A 24,700-nucleotide genomic window follows, 5' to 3' on the forward strand; every position below is an offset into this window, starting at 1 on the left:
AAGCACATGCCCTCCCCAATGTCCATAATCCCACCCCCTTCTACCAAACCCTCTTCCCACAGCAACCTTCAGTTTGTTTTCTGAGATTAAGAGTCACTTATGGTTTGTCTCCCTCCCAATCCCATCTTGTTTTATTTATTCTTCTCCTACCCACTTAAGCCTCCATGTTGCATCACCACTTCCTCATATCAGGGAGATCATATGATACTTGTCTTTCTCTGCTTGACTTATTTCGCTAAGCATGATACGCTCTAGTTCCATCCATGTTGTTGCAAATGGCAAAATTTCATTTCTTTTGATGGCTGCATAGTATTCCATTGTGTATATATACCACATCTTCTTGATCCATTCATCTGTTGATGGACATCTAGGTTTTTTCCATAGTTTGGCTATTGTGGACATTGCTGCTATAAACATTCGGGTGCATGTGCCTTTTTGGATCACTACATTTGTATCTTTAGGGTAAATACCCAATAGTGCAATTGCTGGGTAATAGGGCAGTTCTATTTTCAACATTCTGAGGAACCTCCATGCTGTTTTCCAGAGTGGCTGCACCAGCTTGCATTCCCACCAACAGTGTAGGAGGGTTCCCCTTTCTCCGCATCCTCGCCAGCATCTGTCATTTCCTGACTTGTTGATTTTAGCCATTCTGACTGGTGTGAGGTGATATCTCATTGTGGTTTTGATTTGTATTTCCCTGATGCCGAGTGATATGGAGCACTTTTTCATGTGTCTGTTGGCCATCTGGATGTCTTCTTTGCAGAAATGTCTGTTCATGTCCTCTGCCCATTTCTTGATTGGATTATTTGTTCTTTGGGTGTTGAGTTTGCTAAGTTCTTTATAGATTCTGGACACTAGTCCTTTATGGGATATGTCGTTTGCAAATATCTTCTCCCATTCTGTCAGTTGTCTTTTGATTTTGTTAACTGTTTCCTTTGCTGTGCAAAAGCTTTTGATCTTGATGAAATCCCAATAGTTCATTTTTGCCCTTGCTGCCCTTGCCTTTTGCCTTGTTCCTAGAAAGATGTTGCTGCGGCAGAGGTCGAATAGGTTGCTGCCCGCGTTCTCCTCAAGGATTTTGATGGATTCCTTTATCACATTGAGGTCCTTCATCCATTTTGAGTCTATTTTTGTGTGTGCTTTAAGGAAATGGTCCAATTTCATTTTTCTGCATGTGGCTGTCCAATTTTCCCAGCACCATTTATTGAAGAGGCTGTCTTTTTTCCATTGGACATTCTTTCCTGCTTTGTCGAAGATTAGTTGACCATAGATTTGAGGGTCTATTTCTGGGCTCTCTATTCTGTTTCATTGATCTATGTGTCTGTTTTTGTGCCAGTACCATGCTGTCTTGATGATGACAGCTTTGTAATAGAGCTTGAAGTCCGTAATTGTGATGCCACCAACGTTGGCTTTCTTTTTCAATATCCCTTTGGCTATTTGCGGTCTTTTCTGGTTCCATACAAATTTTAGCATTATTTGTTCCATTTCTTTGAAAAAGATGGTTGGTACTTTGATAGGAATTGCATTAAATGTGTAGATTGCTTTAGGTAGCATAGACATTTTCACAATATTTATTCTTCCAATCCAGGAGCATGGAACATTTTTCCATTTCTTTGTGTCTTCCTCAATTTCTTACATGAGAACTTTATAGTTTTCTGAGTATAGATTCTGTGTCTCTTTGGTTCGGTTTATTGCTAGGTATCTTATGGTTTTGGATGCAATTTTAAATGGGATTGACTCCTTAATATCTCTTTCTTCTGTCTTGCTCTTGGTGTAGAGAAATGCAACTGATTTCTGTGCATTGATTTTATATCCTGACACTTTACTGAATTCCTGTATAAGTTCTAGCAGTTTTGGAGTGGAGTCTTTTGGGTTTTCCACATATCATCTGCGAAGATTGATAATTTGACTTCTTCTTTGCCGATTTGGATGCCTTTAATTTCCTTTTGTTGTCTGATTGCTGAGGCTAGGACCTCTAGTACTATGTTGAATAGCTGTGGTGATAATGGACATCCCTGCCGTGTTCCTGACCTTAGTGGAAAAGCTTTCAGTTTTTCTCCATTGAGAATGATATTTGCGGTGGGTTTTTCATAGATGGCTTTGATGATATTGAGGTATGTGCCCTCTATCCCTACACTTTGAAGAGTTTTGATCAGGAAGGGATGCTGTACTTTGTCAAATGCTTTTTCAGCATCTATTGAGAGTATCATATGGTTCTTGTTCTTTCTTTTATTGATGTGTTGTATCACATTGACTGATTTGTGGATGTTGAACCATCCTTGCAGCTCTGGAGTAAATCCCACTTGGTCGTGGTGAATAATCTTTTTAATGTACTGTTGAATCCTATTGGCTAGTATTTTGTTGAGTATTTTCGCATCTGTGTTCATCAAGGATATCGGTCTATAGCTCTCTTTTTTGTTGGGATCCTTGTCTGGTTTTGGGATCAAGGTGATGCTGGCCTCATAAAATGAGTTTGGAAGTTTTCCTTCCATTTCTATTTTTTGGAACAGCTTCAGGAGAATAGGAATTAGTTCTTCTTTAAATGTTTGGTAGAATTCCCCCGGGAAGCCGTCTGGTCCTGGGCTTTTGTTTGTTTGGAGATTTTTAATGACTGTTTCAATCTCCTTACAGGTTATGGGTCTGTTCAGACTTTATATTTCTTCCTGGGTCAGTTGTGGTAGTTTATATGTTTCTAGGAATGCATCCATTTTTTCCAGATTGTCAAATTTATTGCCATAGAGTTGCTCATAGTATGTTCTTATAATAGTTTGTATTTCTTTGGTGTTAGTTGTGATCTCTCCTCTTTCATTCATGATTTTAAATATTTGGGTTCTTTCTCTTTTCTTTTTGATAAGTCAGGCCAGGGGTTTATCAATTTTATTAATTCTTTCAAAAACTAGCTCCTAGTTTCGTTGATTTGTTCTATTTTTTTTTTGTTTCTATTTCATTGATTTCTGCTCTGATTTTTATGATTTCTCTTCTCCTGCTGGGCTTCGGTTTTCTTTCTTGTTCTTTCTCCAGATCCTTTAGGTGTAGAGTTAGGTTGTGTACCAGAGACCTTTCTTGTTCCTTGAGTAAGGCTTGTACCGCTATATATTTTCCTCTCAGGACTGACTTTGTTGTGTCCCACAGATTTTGAACCGTTGTATTTTCATTATCATTTGTTTCCATGATTTTTTTCAATTCTTCTTTAATTTCCTGGTTAACCCATTCATTCTTTAGAAGGATACTATTTAGTCTCCATGTATTTGGGTTCTTTCCAAACTTCCTTTTGTGGTTGAGTTCTAGCTTTAGAGCATTGTGGTCTGAAAATATGCAGGGAGTGATCCCAATCTTTTGATACCGGTTGAGTCCTGATTTAGGACCGAGGATGTGATCTATTCTGGAGAATGTTCCATGTGCACTACAGAAGAATGTGTATTCTGTTGCTTTGGGATGAAATATTCTGAATATATCATATCCATCTGGTCCAGTGTGTCGTTTAAGGCCTTTATTTCTTTGCTGATCTTTTGCTTGGATTACCTGTCCATTTCAGTGAGGGGAGTGTTAAAGTCCCCTACTATTATTGTATTATTGTTGATGTGTTTCTTTATTTTGTTATTAATTGGTTTATATAGTTGGCTGCTCCCACATTGGGGGCATAGATATTTAAAATTTTTAAATCTTCTTGTTGGACAGACCCTTTGAGTATGATATAGTGTCCTTCTTCATCTCTTATTATAGTCTTTGGCTTAAAATCTAATTGATCTGATATAAGGATTGCCACTCCTGCCTTCTTCTGATGTCCATTAGCATGGTAAATTCTTTTCCACCCCCTCACTTTAAATATGGAGGTGTCTTCGGGCTTAAAATGAGTTTCTTGGAGGCAACATATAAATGGATTTTGTTTTTTTATCCATTATGATACCCTGTGTCTTTTGACAGGGGCATTTAGCCCATTCACATTCAGGGTAACTATTGAGAGATATGAATTTATTGCCTTTGTCTTGCCTGTAAGGTAACTGTTACTGTATATGGTCTCTGTTCCTTTCTGATCTACCACTTGTAGGCTATATCTTTGCTTAGAGGACCCCTTTCAATATTTCCTGTAGAGCTGGTTTGGTATTTGCAAATTCTTTCAGTTTCTGTTTGTCCTGGAAGCTTTTAATCTCTCCTTCTATTTTCAATGATAGCCTAGCTGGATATAGTATTCTTGGCTGCATGTTTTTCTCGTTTAGTGCTCTGAAAATATCATGCCAGCTCTGTCTGGCCTGCCAGGTCTCTGTGGATAAGTCAGCTGCCAATCTAATATTTTTACCATTGTATGTTACAGACTTCTTTTCCCGGGCTGCTTTCAGGATTTTCTCTTTGTCACTGAGACTTGTAAATTTTACTATTAGGTGACGGGGTGTGGGCCTATTCTTATTGATTTTGATGGGTGTTCTCTGAACTTCCTGAATTTTGATTCTCATTCCCTTTGCCATATTGGGGAATTTCTCCCCAATAATTCTCTCCAGTATACCTTCTGCTCCCCTCTCTCTTTCTTCTTCTTCTGGAATCCCAATTATTCTAATGTTGTTTTGTCTTATGGTGTCACTTATCTCTCGAATTCTCCCCTCGTGGTCCAGTAGCTGTTTGTCCCTTTTTTGCTCAGCTTCTTTATTCTCTGTCATTTGGTCTTCTATATCACTAATTCTTTCTTCTGCCTCATTTATCCTAGCAGTTAGAGCATCCATTTTTGATTGCACCTCATTAATACCTTTTTTTATTTCAACTTGGTTAGATTTTAGTTCTTTTATTTTTCCAGAAAGGGCTTTTATATCCCTCGAGAGGGTTTCTCTAATATCTTCTATGCCTTTTTCTAGCCCGGATAGAACCTTGAGAATTGTCATTCTGAACTCTAGATCTGACATATTACTGATGTCTGTATTGATTAGGTCCCTAGCCTTCTGTACTGCCTTTTGTTCTTTTTTTTGTGTTGAATTTTTACGTCTTGTAATTTTGTCCAGATAAGAGTAATTGAAGGGGCAAGTAAAATACTAAAAGGGTGGCAACAACCCCAGAAACTTATGCTTTAACCAAATAAGAAGAGATCCAAAATCGTGAGTGGGGAGAAAGGGGATAAAAAGAGGTTCAAAAAGGAAGAAAGAAAAAGAAAAGCAAAAAGAAAAAAGAAAAGAAAAGAAAAGAATTTTTTAAAAAAGAAAACACCTAAGAAAAATGTAAAAAAGAAAAAATATATATATTAGATAAACTAGTAAAAAAGTTAAAAAAGAAAATGTAATAGTTAAAAAAAAAAAATTTACCCGAAGGCGAGAAAAAAAAAAGAAAAAATGAAAAAGAAAAAATTAAATTAACTGCAAAACTAAAAAAAATCACAAGAAAAAAGCCATGAGTTCCGTGCTTGGCTTTCTCCTCCTCTGGAATTCTGCTGATCTCCTTGGTATTGAAACCGCACTCCTTGGTAGGTGAACTTGTTCTCAGCTGGATTTCTTGTTGATCTTCTGGGGGAGGGGCCTGTTGTAGTGATTCTCAAGTGTCTTTGCCCCAGGCGAAATTACACCGCCCTTACCTGGGGCCAGGGTGAGTAATCCGCTGGGGTTTGCTTTCAGGAGCTTTTGTTCCCTGAGCACTTTCCGTAGAGTTCTGGAGGACGGGAATACAAATGGCGGCCTCCTGGTCTCCGGCCTGGATGAGAGGAGAGCCCAGGGCCCCACTCCTCAGTGCGCCCTCAGAGAACAGCGCCCAGTTACTCCCGTCTGCCTGACCTCCGGCCGCACTCTGAGCTCACCGAGGCTGTGACCGGTTCAAGGTAACCCCAAGCTGTGAGCTTACTGTCGGCTCTGTCTCTGTAGCCTGCTTTCCTGTTCCAATACCCGCAAGCTCTGCGACACTCAGACACCCCCGATCCTTCTGTGACCCTGCAGGACCTGAGGCCACGCTGACCCCACGTGGGCTTCGCCCCAGTTTAGCTTCTGGAGCAATATCCCTCAGCGGAACAGACTTTTAAAAGTCTTGATTTTGTGTGCAGTTGCTCCGCTGCTTGCTGGGTGCCAGCCCCTCCTCCCGGGGTCTATCTTCCCGTCTCTTTGGATTCACTTTTCCGCCGGTCCTACCTTTCAGAAAGTGGTTGTTTTTCTGTTTCCAGAATCCTGTTCTTCTTCTCTTCGATCTGCGATGGATGTTCAGGTGTTTGCAATCTTTAGATAAGCTATCTAGCTGATCTCTGGCTAGCTGAAGCAGTCAGAGCTTGCTACTTCTCCGCCATCTTGACTCCTCCCCCTAATTCTACCTTCTTTCTCAGTTACTTTAGCTGTGAGAGAATTTAGATGAGATTGGAACTCAATGAGAGCATTGAGAACCTCAGCCCTGTTAGCTTTTAGCTCCTCCCTAACATTGTGAACATCCTTTATGGGCGCTTTCATCCTGGCTCTAATCAATTCCGTTTTATCATCCATGGCTTTGTGCAACCTAGCTATTGCCTGGATAATTGTTAGCCTGGATTCTCTTTCCAACATATTGTCTATGTTGATAGCCATTAGCTCTGTTGCAGAAGGTCCTTCCCCTGTATTTTTCTTCTGTTGGGAATTCCTCCTCCTACTCATTTTGGAGAGAGATGACTGAACAGATGTAGCTGGATGTGTTGACTGTGGTGCAGTCAAGGTGCACCCTGGAACACTTCTGAGCAATCAGAATTTCTCACCCAAATGAGAGACAAAAGAAAAGAAAAAGCAAAAGAATAAAAGAGAGAGGAAAGATGAAAGATGAAAGAGATTGTTTAGCCCAATTGGGTCCCAAGGTAAGAATTATGAAACAGACAAACAAAAACAAACAAACAAAAAGACAGATAAAAGTATATGACAAGATAAAAAAAATATTTATGCATTTAAAAGAAGAACCTCGTCAAAATGAACCCCAAGTGTAAGATATATATGCTATCAGGACAATCACAAAAACACAGAACCAGTGATGGAAGAAAAGGATGGAAGAGTGGTTATAAATTCTTAGTGTGGGCGGGGAAGTTTGTTTTGATTCTTCCTGGATGTATCTTGATATCTATTTTAATGGACTCAACTTTCCTAAGATAAATAGGATTAAAAATTGGCTTACCCAATGGAACAGTGTAGAGAGCCCAGATATGGACCCTCAAATCCATGGTTAATTAATCTTCAACAAAACAGGAGAAAATACACAGTGAAAAAAAGACAGTCTCTTCAATAAATGGTGCTGGGAAAACTGGACAGCTATATGTAGAAGAATTAAACTCGACCATTCTCTTAAACCGTACACAAAGATAAACTGAAAATGGATAAAAGACCTCAACGTGACATGGGAATCCATCAGAATCCTAGAGGAAAACATAGGCAGTAACATTTTCAATATCAGCCACAGCAACTTCTTTCAAGATATGTCTCCAAAAGCAAAGGAAACAAAAACGAAAATAAACTTTTGGGACTTCATCAAAATCAAAAGCTTCTGCACAGCAAAGGAAACAGCCAAAAAACAAAACAAAACAAAACAAAAACAAAAAAACAAAAAACAAAGAGGCAACCAACAGAATGGGATAAGATATTTGGAAATGACAGTACAGACAAAAGGTTGATATCCAGGATCTATAATGAACTCCTCAAAGTCAACACACATGAAACAGGCAAACATATCAAAAAATGGGCAGAAGATATGAACAGACACTTCTCCAATCAAGACATACAAATGGCTATCAGACACATGAAAAAATGTTCATCATCATTAGCCCTCAGGGAGATTCAAATTAAAAGCACATTGATTTATCACTTTTACACCAGTTAGAATGGCCAAAATTAACAAAACAGGAAATAACATGTGTTGGAGAGGATGTGGAGAAAGGGGGACCCTCTTCCACTGTTGGTGGGAATGCAAGTTGGTGAAGCCTCTTTGGAGAACAGTGTGGAGATTCCTCAAGAAATTAAAAACAGAGCTTCCCTGTGACCCTGCTATTGCACTCCTAGGTATTTATCACAAGGATACAAATGTGAAAAGAAGGGCCATCTGTACCTCAATGATTATAGCAGCAATGGCCACGGTCGCCAAACTATGGAAAGAACCAAGATGCCCTTCAACGGATGAATGGATAAGGAAGATGTGGTCCATTTACACTATGGAGTATTATGCCTTCATCAGAAAGGGTGAATACCCAACTTTTGTAGCAACATGGACGGGATTGGAAGAGATTATGCTGAGTGAAATAAGTCAAGCAGAGAGAGTCAATTATCATATGGTTTCACTTATTTGTGGAGCATAACAAATATCATTGAGGACAAGGGTTGTTAGAGAGGAGAAGGGAGTTGGGGTAAATTGGAAGGGGAGGTGAATCACGGGAGACTATGGACTCTGATAATCAATCTGAGGGGTCTGAAGTGGCGGGAGTGGGTGGGAGGTTGGGGTACCAGGTGGTGGGTATTATAGAGGGCACGAATTGCATGGAGCACTGGGTGTGGTCAAAAAATAATGAATACTGTTTTTCTGAAAATAAATAAATTGGAAAAAAATAAACACCATATATTGACCTAAAAATAATTGTTTACCTATGAGGGTAATATTCATTGGGCAAAGGGGATTAATTTGAAGTTTAACTCTATATGAATATTAGAAAATAAAATAAAAAGGAATAAACTAGACTAAACCAACCTAAAATTAAAAAAAAAATTCAAAAAATAAAAATGCATAAAGAAAAACACAGGTGTATGTATCAAAAAGTTCATATTAGATGGTTATTATGGAATTTGATGTACATGACAGCTCACTGTGATGATAAATTGGATAAAAAAATATCTATGTAAAAATAAAATGAACCAGAATAGTGGGGAAGAGTTAAAAATAAAGGTAGTCCTATCAAGTAGTGGTGGTTGTTCTCTTGCAGTCTTTTATTTTTTTTTTCTTCATTTGTTTTCTGGGGTAGTGGCCTACCACATGGATTTTCAGTCAATGATGTTCCCTGAGTAAACTCCTCCAGTTCCTCTCAAGGGGTTGGGCTCTGAGGAAACAGGTTTTTATATAAATATTCTCTCTAACCTGCCTTCAAACAAACAAAATATTGCATGTCTGTTAGAGTTGTATTGTTTGTGCCTTTTCCTTGCTTTTTCACATGATACTTGAGTACCATGAGAAAGTGAAGTGATATGTTATTTGTCTTACTGAGACTGATAGATGTGATGTAGCCCAATGCTCTCCACAATTCTGCCACATGAGGCAAGGGGCAAAAATTAATTCTTGCTTATAGCTTGGCAAGAGTCTGTGGTGCTTATGGAGGACAGTCAGATGGTAGTAGTGTCTGGGAACTCCAGGCTTGTCGTCAGCCAGAAACACAACTGGAAGATTACCCCATCAAGTGCAACATGGTGGAAATGGGCCTGTAGCCAACAAAGCAACTCCACAGCCAAAAAATAAAAGAAGTTGCAGAGACTTTGGGAGAATAATTGAGGCATGGCTTAGGGGAGATGTGGGCGGTTGGTGCTTCAGAGGGCCGTAAGTCAACGCAAAGGACAAAGGCACAGAAGAGAGGAGCACACTGAGAATCCACAAGGAGCATGTTTCCCAATGCCACTGGCTGCGACCAGCAGTGGCTCTGAATGGCATGAGTTCTTGTCAAAGGGTCTTGAGTCTGGAGATTTCAGATAATCAGGCTTGGCAGACATCACCTCGAGAGAACACTGTGTTTCTCCTGGATAGGACACCAACAGGCAACCAGATGCAGGAAGCATGGAAACCATGATCATAATCAATCCTAGTAGGCAGATTGGGAAGATGGTGGTTTCTGGCAGTGCATCCGTGAAAGGCAGTGCTTGTGGAGATGACTCGATGACTCGATGTGGAGATGACACGAAATTTTGGGCTCTCGCACCAGTAGCATAAACACGGAGCTATTCGCCACTAAAGGACGGTGAGGACATTAGCTGCCAAACCTGCAAACATGAAGTCTTAGTGTGGAACATTGGGAGGACTGCATTCTTCAGTCCAAGTTGCTTTGTCCCAGGAGAACAGACTCTGCTGTAGGGGAGTAGAGTAAAACCCTGTCCACATGATTTCTCCTGATCACAGCAATCTACAGGACTTCATTCTGTTGAGTTGGTTGAAAGTGTCCTTTCACAGGCACGCCAGAGCCCACCATGCTGAACATCACCATATTCAGCCCAGATACCAAACACTCCAGAGGCAGGAGAGCCTCTATATGATTGGCCTCAAGGACAGGGGAAAGCCACAACACACCAGCAGAGGGCATGCATGCCAAACACATCCGAGACTCCCTCAAGGGCCTGCCCTTGGTCATTCCATGATGTTGTCATCCTAAAGAATTTACTCTCAGGGTAGAAAACAGAATGAGATTTCTTTTTTTTTAAAGTAGATAAGATATTTTTATGGAAAAGACCAGGACTTTGATGCATAAATATTTTTTAAAAAAAATTTCAACATAACAGTATTCATTGTTTTTGTACCACACCCAGTGCTCCATGCAATCCATGCCCTCTATAATACCCACCACTTGGTACCCCGGCCTCCTACCCCTCACCCCTTCAAAACCCTCAGATTGATTTTCAGAGTCCATTGTCTCTCATAGTTCACCTTTCCTTCCAATTTCCCCCATCTTCCTTCTCCTCTCTATCTCCCCATGTCCTCCATACTATTTGTAATGCTTCACAAATAAGTGAAACTATATGATAATTGACTCTCTCTGCTGGACTTATTCCACTCAGCGTAATCTCTTCCATTCCGGTCCATGTTACTACAAAAGTTGGCTATTCCTATTTGCTGATAGAGGCATAATACTCCATAGTGTATATGGACCACATCTACCTTATCCATTCTTCCCTTGAAGGGCATTTTGTTCTTTCCACAATTTGGTGACTGTGGCCATTGCTGCTATAAAGATTGGGGTACAGACGGGCCTTCTTTTTACTACATCTAAATCTTTGTGGTAATACCCTTAGTGCAATTGCAAGGTCATAAGAAAGTTCTATTTTTAATTTCCTGAGAAATCTCCACACTGTTCTTCAAAAAGGCTGCACTAACTTGCATTCCAACCAACAGTGGAAGAGGTTTACCTTATGTCCACATCCCCTCCAACACGTGTTGTTTCCTGTCTTGCTAATTTTGGCCCTGAAAGGACTTTTTCAATATAGAGAAGACAGAGAATGGGATCCAATGCAAAGGTGGTAGAATCATTGGACGCTGAGGAAAAGAACAAGAAATGATCCTGTCCAGGCCGATCAAAATGAAACGTCTACATGTAACACGTTCGATGGAAGCTTGAAGCAACATCAGGATATTAACTGGGCGCAGGGGAGGGTTTAATTAATTTCGATTTAGGTCCCTATGGAATGCAGCCAGGTTCAGAGCATGTCCCACCATTGTGAAATGCCAGACTGTCGCTCTGATCTCCATAGTTCATTCAGCTTGTCTCTGTCTTCCTGTATCTCTTCACCAACCTGTAGCATCCACTGTCTGTCTCCTTGTAGGAGCTCCTATTTGTCACGTCCTTCATCCTCTCCTGGTTCCATTAGAACATGCCCATCTTCACAAGGGGAACTCCTTGCTTATCACCTGAAGCCATTTGGGGGATCGTCATGAGAGGTTTAAGGCAGGATTGTGCATCGACATCTCCATTCAGTTCCACAGAGGGTAGCTGCACCAACCTGTAAGAATGATCAAGTCTCTGCAACATTCGAGTCCTCTTCCTTGCATCCATTTGGAGATACATGTTGACATACTAAAACGGGCACGATAGTCTTTTTCAGATGGTTTCACTTGGACTATGGCTCTCTTCCAACAATCTCCATGCTTGCTTCTGTGGACTCCAAGTACATGAGTCTGTCCTGGGCCTCAGTTTATTATGTGTAGGTTCTGCCTTTGGTCCTTGGTCACTTTTGAATATTGGGAGACCATTTTGGCATGGTGTCTACACACCCTAGGTTTACTCGTGTCCTCGCTGTTGATGACTCCAGACATGTCTTTGGCATTGTTGCAGGTGTTCCCTTGGAGCATTCCGTGGTGGCACTTTTTCTGGTCAGAAGTGCCGTGATTGTGTGGATGAACCAGAGACATGTGTGGGGCATGGATTTCCACCCCTGAGCCATTGTTGGACGCCTGATTCTTTCTAGGCCAGTCATGGGTAGATGAAATGGATTCCTGCCTTTTTCCAGAGCCCCGAGGGCTGGTGGTGACAGTCACGACCAAAGACTATAAATTTAGCCATGGAGAAGGTGCCACTGACTCACTTTGTAACTTCCTTGGTGAGAGACCCAGGCTGCTCCAGTGATTTGAGATGGCTTGGGGTACTCTTGGCCCACCCATGAATACGCAGGCCAAGCGTAGTGATCAGGTGTGGGTTGAGGAGGTGTTGGTGCTATGACCTCAAGCCTTGGTGACATCACAGAAGATGTTGGCTTCACTGAAACAGCAGTCCCTCTCTCATGACCTTTGAGTCCTATGGCTTTAGGTACTAAGCCACTGGATGGAGAAAAAAAAAAGCCTTCTTAGCCTAAGAACTTAGGTTGTCTTGTGTATTAATTTCCCACTTTCCCTTTCCAGACAAAAAGAAATGAAAATGACGTTCGGTATACCATCCTTTAGACCAACCATTCTCCAGAGACGGCAAGGATTTCCTATTTCCACTGCAATTTCTAGAGATCTCAAGAAACAGTGAGGCTTCTTGGGTATCATCAGCTCTCTGTGAGTTTTGTCATCTGGTGGGTGAGCAAGTTCTTTCTCAGTGTCTTTCCTTATGGGTCAGGGAAGACTAAGGGATAGAAAGACCCTTCTCAGGGAAAATATTAGGGTATGGTTGTATTGTGCTGTCTGTGTCCTCATTTCCTAGAGTTCTGAAACATGAGTCATAAGGCATTAGGGTTCTGTCTACCTGGTTTTACCTTACACACCTTTGCAAATGTTTAAAGTAGAGTGACATTCTTCATGATAGCTAACCATTAAGGAAGAGCCTTGGACATCACTCCTTGTCATCTTTAGTTAACTCTACCTGCTGTGGTAATGGGTATAGACATGTTGACCAAGTCTCTTTAATCAGAGGAAAAGGAATAACCTATGTCGGTGGCCTTCAATACCCCCTGGAGCAAGACAGTAGATTGAGATGCAGTGCCTTTGCAAAGTCTAGTGGATAAAGAAAATGTGATTCGTATTGGGAACAGAGTATTCCTCAGGCACCAAGGAGGATGAATCCCTGGTACTTGGCATTGACATGAATGCCACAGGACTGGGTGTTGCAAAATGAAAAAGGCAACAGACAAAGGGAAATGTCATATGTCTTCTGATTTATGGGTCCCAGAAGGAATACCATGGGCCTTAGTAAAAATAAGGGAAAACTGAAGGGAAAAATGTCAGAGAAGGAGACAACACAAGAGTTACTCAGAACTCTGAGGAACCAAGCTGAGGGTTACAGAAAAGAGAGACATGCCGAGAATGAGGAAACTGGCTAATGGGTGCTGAGGAGTTGTGGCATATATTAGAAGAAGCACTAGGTCGTATATAGGACCAAATAATCCGTGAATACTCTGTCAAAAATGAATGATGGATGATAGGCCTACTTCCTCAACACAACAAAATATTAAGATAAAATCAAACTGGCCCTTTCCAAAGAAGTTGAAGACTGACAGAGAAAAGAAAATAATTATATTTTTATTAACTTTACTTATTAAAATGACATGTACAATGTTTCCTATAATGTCCGTATCTGAATTGGTCTTGATATTTGTAAATTAGAGTCTCCCACCTCCTTCAATTCTGGAATCGATTAGTTGAAATGGCACTGTATTCACTAAATGTCTAGACGAGTTGCCCAGGAAAGTGATTTGGACCTGGACTTCTCTGTGTTGGTCGGGGTTTGATTACTGCTTCAAATGCTTTAGTCACTAGGAGAGAGTTCAGATGCTGTAGAGTTCCTGACCTAATCTTGGGAGTTGATATGTGTCGTGGAATTTATCCTTTATTACAGTTCTTGGATTGTCTAGCATAATTGTGTAGAGGAGCTTTTAGGTTATTTTTTTCTTCCTTTATATAAGTTGTCCTGTGGTCTGCTACTTTCAACTATATGCTTGTCTCCCCTTGAATCCAGGTAATGGCTCCACCAGTTAATGTTTTCAAAACTGATGTGTGAATTCTTTTGAATTTTTCCTATTGGTTTGTCTGTATTTCTTTATTGCAATGACCATATGTATTATCTCCTTTTTTCTGTTTACTTTGGAGTTTGTTTCACCTTTTTCTATTGCCTTATGCCATCGTTTAGGTTGCTTTTCTTCAGTGTTTTTAATTTTTGGAAATAAACGCATTTAGTCCTATATTCTTTCCTCATACAATATTTTGGTATCATCCCGTAAGTTTCTTGACTTTCCTTTGCTCAAGGTACTTTCTGACTTTCATTTTGCTTGTCCATCCTTGACTCTGCTAGTTCGGGAGTGTGTTGTGTTTTCCACCTTTTAGTGTCTGGCTGTGTTTCCCATTCGTAAGTGATTTCTTTCTGTTTTCATATATTCGTGGTCCTAAGTTACAAGATAAGATTTGAATTCTCTATTAATTACGACTGGATTTGGACTCCACCAGAGGATCTCTGATAGACAATGTTAGGTCTGCCCTTGGGAATGTCTTCTCTTATGGTTATCAGATACACAATCTAATGCATGTTTCCCCAAAGCTCAGGTGGTCTAGAGAGCCCATGATGACGTCTGTTATTCCTTACCACCTTTCCCTCTGGATGATCTGTCTTGTGCTGTAAGTGGATATCGTAGTCCCCAAGAATATTGGAATGTGGTCCCAATCTTCTTTCCTTTCTGTTAATATGCTTCTAACATTTATAAACACCCACATTGGTGGTGTATCTGTTGGCAATTCTTCCAAGTTTCTGATGTTTTGATGCTGCATGAAGACAAAACACCTTCAGGGAATATTTTGTCTCTTGAAGTGCTAAAATCTCTCTACTTGTCTTCGGCACAATCACTTGATTCTCTTCTCCTTGCCAGTTGCATGAACTATATCTTCCCAATTCCTCCATTTTCAAGCTATGTGTATCTTGATAGTCGAAGGAAATCTCCTTATAGTTGAAGAAAATCTCCTTCGACTGTATAGCCAACGTAAGTTCAGGCTTGTTTTGTTTTTCTTGTTTTCTTGTTGACCTTTTTTGCCTTTATTTTTATTATTTTCATGTTTCTAATAATCTGTTTATAGGGATTGGAGAATTTAGTCCTGAATACGTTAACTAATGATTGACAATGAAGGCGTTAACTATCTCATTTTCATTGTTTTCTTACTTGGATTCTCTGTACCTTTACCTTTAATGGTATTTTTTGGGGGTTTGCTTCCCTTGATCCACAATTCCTCTGCATCGCTCATGTGCCCTTTCTGTGTGTGTGTGTGTGTGTGTGTGTGTTTGTTTGTTTGTGTCGATGCTGTCTGTGTGTGTTTCACATAACACTTATAATGAAATTTCAAGAGATGGGAAGTTGGTCTTTTATGGATCGCAATTCAATTGGATATGCCTTTAAAACTCCCATTCCATCACTTGGAAATTGTATGTTATTTGTCTTTCTTAGACTGATAGATGTGATGTAGCCCAGTGCTCTCCACAATTCTGCCACATGATAGACAAGAATTTATTCTTGCTTATGGCTGGGCAAGAGTCTGCAGTGCTTTTGGAGGACAGTGAGATGGTAGTAGTGTCTGGGAACTCCAGGCTTGTCTTCAGCCAGGAAAACAACTGGGATATTACACCATCAAGTGCAACATGGTGGAAATTTGTCTGAAGCTTACAAAGCAAACTCTAGAGCTAAAGAGAATTGAAGTAACAGAAACTTTGGGAGAAGAATGGTGGCATGGCTTAGGGTAGAATGAAGCGGTTGGTGCTTCAGAGGGCAGTGAGAGAATGCAAAGGACAAAGGCACAGAAGAGAGGAGCACACTGAGAACCCACAAGGAGCATGTTTCCTAACACTGCGACCAGCAGTGGCTGTGAATGGCACGAGTTCTTGTCAAAGAATTGTCTTGAGTCCTGAGTATTCAGATCATCAGGCTTGGCAAACATTGATTCGAGAGAACACTGTGTTTCTCCTGGAGAGGACACCAACAAGCAACCAGGTGCAGGCAGCCTGGAAATCTTGATCAGAGACAGTCCCGGGAGACTCAGTGGGAAATGGTGGGTTCTCGCAGTGCATCCATGAGAGGCAATGATCGTGGAGATGACTCCATGAGGGCACACGAAATTTTGGGCTCTCGCACCAGTAGTATAAACACAGAGCTACTGGCCAAAGATAGTATGGTGAGGACATTAGCTGTTGAACCTGCAAACACGCAGTCCTAGGCGTTGAACAATGGGGGGACTGATTTTCTCAGTCCAAGTTGCTTTGTCCCAGGAGAACAGACTCTTCTGTAGGAGACTAGAAAAAATACCTGCCCACATGCTTTCTCCTGATTACAGCATTCTACTGGTTTTCATTCTGTTTAGTTAGTTGAAAGTCTCCTTTCACAGGCACGCCAGAGCCCAACAAGATGAACATCACCATATGCAGCCCAGACACCAAACACTTCAAATGGCAGGCAAGGAGAGCTCTAGATGACTGGCCTCAAAGACGGGGACAGCCACAACACCCCAGCACAGGGCATGCATGCCACACACATTGTGAATCCTTCAAGGGCCAGCCATTGGCCACTCCATGATGTCATCATCCTAAGGAATTTACTCTCGGGGTAGAAAATAGAATGGGTTTTTTTGAATAAAGAGAAGATAGAGACCTGGATCCAGTGCAAAGGTGGAAGAATCATTGGACGCTGAGGAAAAAGATTGTCCAGGCCAATCAAAATGAAACGTCTACATGTAACATGCTCGATGGAAGATTGAAAGCAACAGCCAGGATACATCTGTTCTGTACATCAGAAACACATAGAAGATATCAGGGAGTCTCAAACCACAGAGATAAAAGTGTTTAAAATAATAAAATAAGGAGTCCTTGATGAACAAATAATGAGCAAACTGGATGCAAAGACCAGGCAGCTGACAGAAGCAGAGGATCAAATTTGTCATCTGGAAGACCAGTACTGAAGAGGAAGGAAGCAAATCCAGAGAGAGAAGGAAAAATGATGGAACATGACAATGAGCTTAGGGAAGTCATCAACTCCAAGGAATGGAAAGTGGTGCCTATTTTAAGAGAACTAGGAGTAAAAGAATAAGAGTGCTGAACATTTCTTAGAGAAATCAAAGCTTTAAATGTCCCTCACCAAGAGCAGAAACAGAGATCTTGATTCAGAGGCACAGAGGTGTCCCATCTATGTCTACAAGAAGCAGTGCCACGCAAGACATAGTGTCACTCCCCCTGCAAAAGCTAACAATGGAGGAATTCTCTTTACCCAAATATGCTTGGGAGAGTTGTGTGCCCATAGCCATGTCACTGACTTCAAGACGGCAAGCTCTACCAGCTCTTGAAGCAGGTCAGATAAAACAAGCAACACCATCCTAAGCCAAAATCTGGATCCCCTGCATTTCTGAGCAATGACAGAGCAGTGGTACTTGTCTAGACTAGGAAGGATTAAGAATACAAAGATTGGGTCCTGTGATGTGTCCTTCAGTACAGAGGCGGCTCTCAGCTCAACTCATGATCCCAGGGTCATGGCATTGACTCTGGTCTCAGGTTTCCTGCTCAGGGGCAAGTCTGCTTCTCCCTCTCCAGCTCCATTCCCTGATTGTGATCTCTCTGTCTCTCTGCCAAGTACAAGCTTGTCCTTATTTAGACATAAAACAAAAACAAACAAACAAAAACAGTGTATAAGGATTGACTTGCCCAGAGCATGCTTTATTTAATTTGTATTTAGGTCCCTATGGGATGCAGCTAGTTTCAGAGCACACCCTACCACCCTGAAATGCCAGACTGTCGCTCTGAGCTTCCTTGTTCATTCGGATTTTCTTTGTCTTTCTGTATCTCCTCACAAACCTCTAGCATCCACTGTCTATACAACTGTAGTGGCTTCTTTTTTGTCACATTCTTCATCCTCTCCTGGTTCCATTAGAACACACCCATCTTCACAAGGGACACTGCTTGCTGATCACATGAAGCCATTTGGGGGATTTTCATGAGAGGGTTAAGGAAGACTTGTGCTGCCACATCTCCATATATTCCCCAGAGGGTAGGTGCACCAACCTGTGAGAATGCTCATGGTTCTGTGACATTTGAATCCTCTTCCTTGAGTTCTTTTGGAGATACATGTTTGTATCTCCATGTATACATGTTGTTTGGACAACCTGAAACAGGCACAAAAATTTTTCAAATGGCTTCATTTGGGCTATGGTTCTATTCCAACAACTCAACACTTGCTTCTGTGGACTCCAAGTACTTGAGTCCGTCCTGGGCCTCAGGTTCTCAGGTGAAGGGTCTGCCTTTGGTGCTTTGTCATTTTTTAACATTGGGAGGTTATTTTGACATGGTGCTTGGAGAAGCTAGGGTTACTTGTGTCCTCGCTGTTGAAGACTCCAGACATGTCTTTGGCATGGTTGCCGGTTTTCCCTGGGGCTTTCCTTGGTGGTTCTTTTTTGGTTCAAAGCGCCAGGATTGAGTGGGAGGATCATAGACATGTGCAGGGCATAGAGTTCCAGCCCTGAGTCATTATTTGATGCCTGATTATTCCTTGGCCAATCGTGGGTAAGATAGAATGTTAGATTCCTGCCTTTCTCCAGAGCCCAGAGGGCTGGTGGTGACAGTCAACCAAAGATTATGAATTCAGCCATAGAGAATCTGCCACCGACTCACTTTGCCACTGCCTTGGTGAGAGTCCCAAATGGCTCCAGTGGTTTGGAAGGGATTGGAATCCTTGGACCACCCATGACTACTCCAAACCAATGTTGTGATCAGGCGTGGTTTGGCAAAGAGTAGTTGATATGACCTTAAGCCATGGTGACATCACAGAAGTTGGCTTCCATGAATCATCAGTCCCTCTCTCATGATCTTTGAGTACTATGGCTTTAGGTAGGAATCCCAGGGAATGACAGAAAAAGAGTCTTCTAAAATTGATCAAGAACTCAAGTTGTTTTGTGTGTTAAGTTCCCACTTCCCTTTTCTAGACAAATAGAAAAGAAAATTATATTCGGTATACTATCCTGTAGGCCAACAATTTTCCAGAGACAGAAAGGTTTTCTTATTTCCACTGAAATTTCTAGAGATCTCAAGAAGCAGAAAGGTATCTTGGGTATCATCAGCTCTCTGGGAGGTATGTCATCCTGTGGATGAAAGAGTACTTTTCAGGGTCTTTTCCTTATGTTAAGGGATTATTAAGGGTCGGAAATTATGGGTATAGCCACGTTGATTATGTCTCTTTAGTCAGAGGAAAAGGAACCTCTTATATCCATGGCCTGCAATGGCTCCTCCAGTAGAACTGTGGATTGAGCTGCAACTCCCTTGAAAAGACTAATGGATAAAGAAGATGTGGCCAATATTGCCCATTGGACAAGTGTCTTTTCCTATCTTCTGCCCATTTTTTTATATGATTGTCTGTTTATGAGTGTTGAGTTTGAGAATTTCTTTATAGATCGGGGATATCAACCTTTTGTGTGAACTGAGATTTGCAAATATTTTCTCCCTTTCCACGGGTTGCATCTTTGTTTTTTTTTTTCTTTTCTTTTCCAATAATCTTAAATTTATGTTTTTATTTATTTTCAGATAACAATATTTATTATTTTTGAACTACACACAGTGCTCCAAGCAATCCGTGCCCTCTATAATACCCACCACCTGGTTCCCACAACCTCAAACCCCCCTCACCACTTCAAACTCCTCAGAATTTTTCAGAGTCCGTAGTCTCTCATGGTTCACCTCCCCTTCCAATTTCCCCCAACTCCCTTCTCCTCTATAACCCCCTTGTCCTCAATGATATTTGATATGCTCCACAAATAAAGGAAACCATATGATAATTGAGTCTCTCTGCTTGACTTACTCCACTCAGCATAAACACTTTCAGTCCCGTCCATGTTGCTACAAAAGTTGGATATTTATCCTTTTTGATGGAGGCATAGTACTCCATATTACACATGGACCACATCTTCCTTATTCATTCATCGGTTGAAGGGCATCTTGCTTCTTTCCACAGTTTGCAACTGTGGCCATTGCGTCTATAAACATTGGGGTACAGATGGCTCTTCTTTTCGCTACATCTGTATCATTGGTGTAAATACCCAGTAGTGCAATGGCAGGGTCATAGGGAAGTACTATTTTTCATTTCTTGAGGAATCTACACACTGTTCTCCAAAGAGGCTGCACCAACTTGCATTCCCACCAACAGTGTAAGGGGGTTCCCCTTTCTCCACATCCCCTCCAACACATGTTGTTTCCTGTCTTGCTAATTTTGGCCATTCAACTGGTGTAAGGTGGTATCTCAATGTGGTGGTCATTTGAATCTTCCTAGTGGCTAGTAATGATGAACATTTTTTTCATGTGTCTGATAGTCATTTGTATTTCTTCAATGGAGAAGTGTCTGTTCATGCATTCTGGCCATTTTTTGATATGGTTGTGTTTTGTCTGTGTTGAGGTTGAGGATTTCTTTATAGACCTTGAATGTAACCTTTTGTCTATACTGTCATTTGAAAATATCTTCTCACATTCCATGGGTTACCTCTTTGTTTGTTGACTGTTCCCTTTGCTGTGCAAAGGCTTTTGATTTTGCTGAAGCCCCAAAAATTCATTTTCACTTTTGTTTCCTTTGCCTTTGGAAACATATCTTGAAATAAGTTGCTGTGGCTGATATCGAAAAGCATATTGCCTATGTTCTCCTCTATGATTCTGATGGATTCCTGTCTCACATTGAGGTCTTTTATCCATTTTGAGTTTATCTTTATGTACAGTGTAAGAAAATGGTTGAGTTTCATTCTTCTACATATAGCTGCCCAGTTTTCCCAGCACCATTTATTGAAGAGACTGTCTTCTTTCCACTGTATATTTTTTCCTGTTTTGTAGAAGATTATTTGACCCTAGAGTTGAGGGTCAATATCTGGGCTCTATACTCTGTTCCACTGGTATATCTCTCTCTTTTTATGTCAGGTCCATGCTGTCTTGGTAATCACAGCTTTGTGGCAAAGCTTGAAATCACATAACGTGATGCCCCCAGTTAAATGTTTGTGTTATAAGATTTACTTAGTGACTCTGGGTCTCTTCTGATTCCATACAAATTTTCGGATTATTTGACCAGCTCTTTGAAAAGAGCTGGAGGATATAATATATATGTATATTATATTTATTTATTTGTTTATTTTCTGCTTGAAATTTTGAAAGAGGCGTGTTAAGATCTTCTTCTATTAGGGCACCTTGGTTGCTCAGTGGGTGAAAGCGTCTACCTTTGGCTCTGGTCATGATCTCAGGGTCCGGGATCTAGTCCCTCATTGGTCTCTCTGCTCAGCAGGGAGCCTGCTTTCTCCCTCTCTCTCTGCCTACTTGTGAACTCTGTATGTCAAATAAATAAATCTTTTAAAATTAAAAAAAAATCTCCTACTATTAATGTATTCATATCAATATAACTCTTTATCTAGACTAATAGTTTTCTTATGTAATTGGCTGCTCCCATTTTGGGGTCATAGATATTTACCATTGTTAGATCATCTAGGTGTAGAGTTCCTTTAAGAATTATGTAGTGTCCTTCTATATCTCTGACGACAGTCTTTAGTTTAAAATCTAATTTATCTCATATGAGAGTTGTTACCCGACCATCTTTGGGGGCCAATTTGTTTAAAAATGCTTCTCCATCCCTTCACTTTCAGTCTGGTTGTATCCTTAAGTTCAAAATGGGTCTCTTGTAGGCAACATATGGATGGGTCTTGCCGTTTTATCCATTCTTCAACCCTGTGTCATTTTATGGGTGCATTGAGGCCATTCATATGGAGAGTGATTATTGATAGATAGGTTTTTTATTGACATAGTGTGACCTTTGAAGTCTTTCTTTCTGTAGATTGTTTCTATTTTTCTGTTCAATGCTATTCTTAGGATTTTTCCTCTTTTCTTGAACCTTCTTTAATATTTCCTGCAGTATCATCTTGGTGATTGCATAGAGTTTTTAGCCTTGCCGGTCTTGGGAACTCTTTATCTCTCCTTCCATTTTGAATGTATGTCTTGCTGGGTAAATTATTTTTGCTAGATAAAGTGTTCTTTTCATTAAGCGCCCTTTCTGGCTTGCCATGTCTCTGTGGACAAGTCTGATGAGATCCCGATGGGCTTTCCTCTGTACATAAGGAGCCTCTATGTCCTAGCTGCTTCAAGAGATTGTATCTATATTCATTGTTTCTCAGTTTTACTCTCAGGTTTCTTGACTTTCTTTCTTTCTTTTTTTTTGAATCTATAATCTTGGGGGGAGACCCTTCTGTCTTTAGTACATGAATGCTGGTTCCAATCGTGAGATTGGGAAAATTGTCATGAATAACTTTTTCTACTATATCTTCTAGACTTCTTTCTTTCTCCTCTCCTTCATAGATTCCTATAATTATGGAGTTGCAATTTTTCATGGTATCATTTACTTACCTGATTCTGTTTTCATGTCTTCTAAGCTGTTTGTGTTAGGCTTCCTCCTGATCCTTTCTCTCTATCTCTTTGTCCTCAAGATCACTAATTCTATCTTCTGTCTCAGTTACCTAGCTTTTAGAGAATTTACATTAGATTGGAACTCATTGAGAGCATTGTGAACCTTATCCCTGGTATCTTTCAGGTCTTTCCTATTCAATTACATTTGGTCATCCATGGCTTTCTGCAATCTAGCTATTGCCTGGATAATTGTGAGCCTGAATTCTCTTTCCGACATATTACCTATGTTGGTAGCCATTAGCTCTGTTGCAGAAGGCCCGTCCTCTGTATTTTTCTTTTCTTGGGCAAGTCTCCTATTCATTTTGATGAGAGATGACTGTACAGGTGTATTTGGATGTATTGAACATGGTGCAGTCAAGATGCACCCTGGAATGCTTCTGAGAAATCAGGATTCCCCACCCAAATGAGTGAAAAACAAAAAGAAAAAGAAAAAAGAGAGAGAGAAAGAAACAGGGAAAAAATGGAAGATAAAAGTGAAGGTTCAGATCAAATGGGCCCTAAGGATAGATTTATATAGTATACAAACAAAAACAAACAAAAAGACTGATAAAATAATATGATGAGATAAAATATATAATATATATATATATAATTCTCATATATAATTATACAAGTATATATGTATATAAGTATATAAAACTCTTCTATATAAGTATATTATTTTTATACTTGGATATTTTACAGGTTCTTCCTTTATTTGCTTAAATATATATATGTATAAAAGAGTATGACAAGAGATATAAATACATATAATATATATACATATATTTCTATTTTATAAATATTTATATATATGTTATATATATATTTATATATATAGCCTTTATTAGTAAAGGTTCTACTTTCTTTGCTTTAATACACACAACACACGCAAAAATCTTTCTATGAAAAGAGAAAAAAATATATATATTTTCTTGTCATCTTATCATGACAGCAGAAAAAAATATATATAAATATATATTTTTATATGACAAATATATTTTTATATTTTATATGACATATAAAAAAAAGAAAATATATAAACATATATAAAAATATATAATAATATATAAAAATATATGAAAACATATATTTTGTTTTGTCATATAAAAATATTTTAGTCGTGGTCCCAGGGGATGCAGAATCTTCTGCATGTACCCCAAACTACAGCAGCAGTGGCTTTATGGGCAGTTCCAGACCGCCAGAGAGGTTAAAAACAGTGATTCCACACTTAGGTTTTTCCGCTTGCCCGGGCTGAGAATGCCTAGTCTTTCTGGGTCTAAGAGTGCCTGGGTTACAAGCAACTCTCTCAGGGTAGTGTGTGGGGCGTCTGTGTGTCTCAGGCTCTGATAGTATGGTGTGGGTCCAAGAGCACTAGAGTTTTCGAACACCTCTCTCAGAGGATGCTAAGGACGCATGGGTCTCAGGCTCTGGTAGCAAGGCTCCGCGTTCTGCTGTCTGGTGAGGCTCCCAGGACCTCACAGGAGCCAGACCCCACGCGATTTCAGGCGTGCTGGTGGCTTAGGAACCAAGACCTGTTTACTCCACCACACTCTCTCTGGCTCCATGCCAGGGGAGGCTGTCCTGCATCCAGGGACTTAAGATCCTATTCTTAGCTTCCCCATTTCCCACAATTTATCCCCGTGATTATTTGCACCTTTTGAGTGCTTTCAACCAGAGTCCATGTTAATGCTGGTCCCCAGATGCAGGGCACTCTCGTATTGGGGTATTACTTTCCAACCAGTCGCCTCTGGTAGCTTCCTTCCACTTTTCTTTATCTTTTATAGTAAGTCTGATGTTCCAACTCTGCTTTTCCTGCCCACTAGTGTTTTCTGCCCTTGTAGAGATCCAGATGTTTATAATTCTGATCTCAGGCTTATTTCATGGGTGATCACAGTTATTTGGTAGGAAATCACATCAATTTAGGGTACAGGTTGAAATGGCACCTCCTCTTACTTCCCCGTCATCTTGACTCACTTCACATAACACTTATAATAAAATTTCAAAGATAGGCCTTCAAAATTCACATTCTATCACTTTCAGCCGTATTTCCTGCAAAGAATGTCCCATTTAGTCCTCTTTTATAAACACATATTCCCACTAACCTGCCTTCAAAGAAACACAAAATTTTGTGGTTCTGGTTAGAGTCCTATTGTTTGTCCC

This window comes from Mustela nivalis (assembly GCF_964662115.1).
Source record: "Mustela nivalis genome assembly, chromosome: Y".
In the NCBI taxonomy this organism is placed as follows: Eukaryota; Metazoa; Chordata; class Mammalia; order Carnivora; family Mustelidae; genus Mustela; species Mustela nivalis.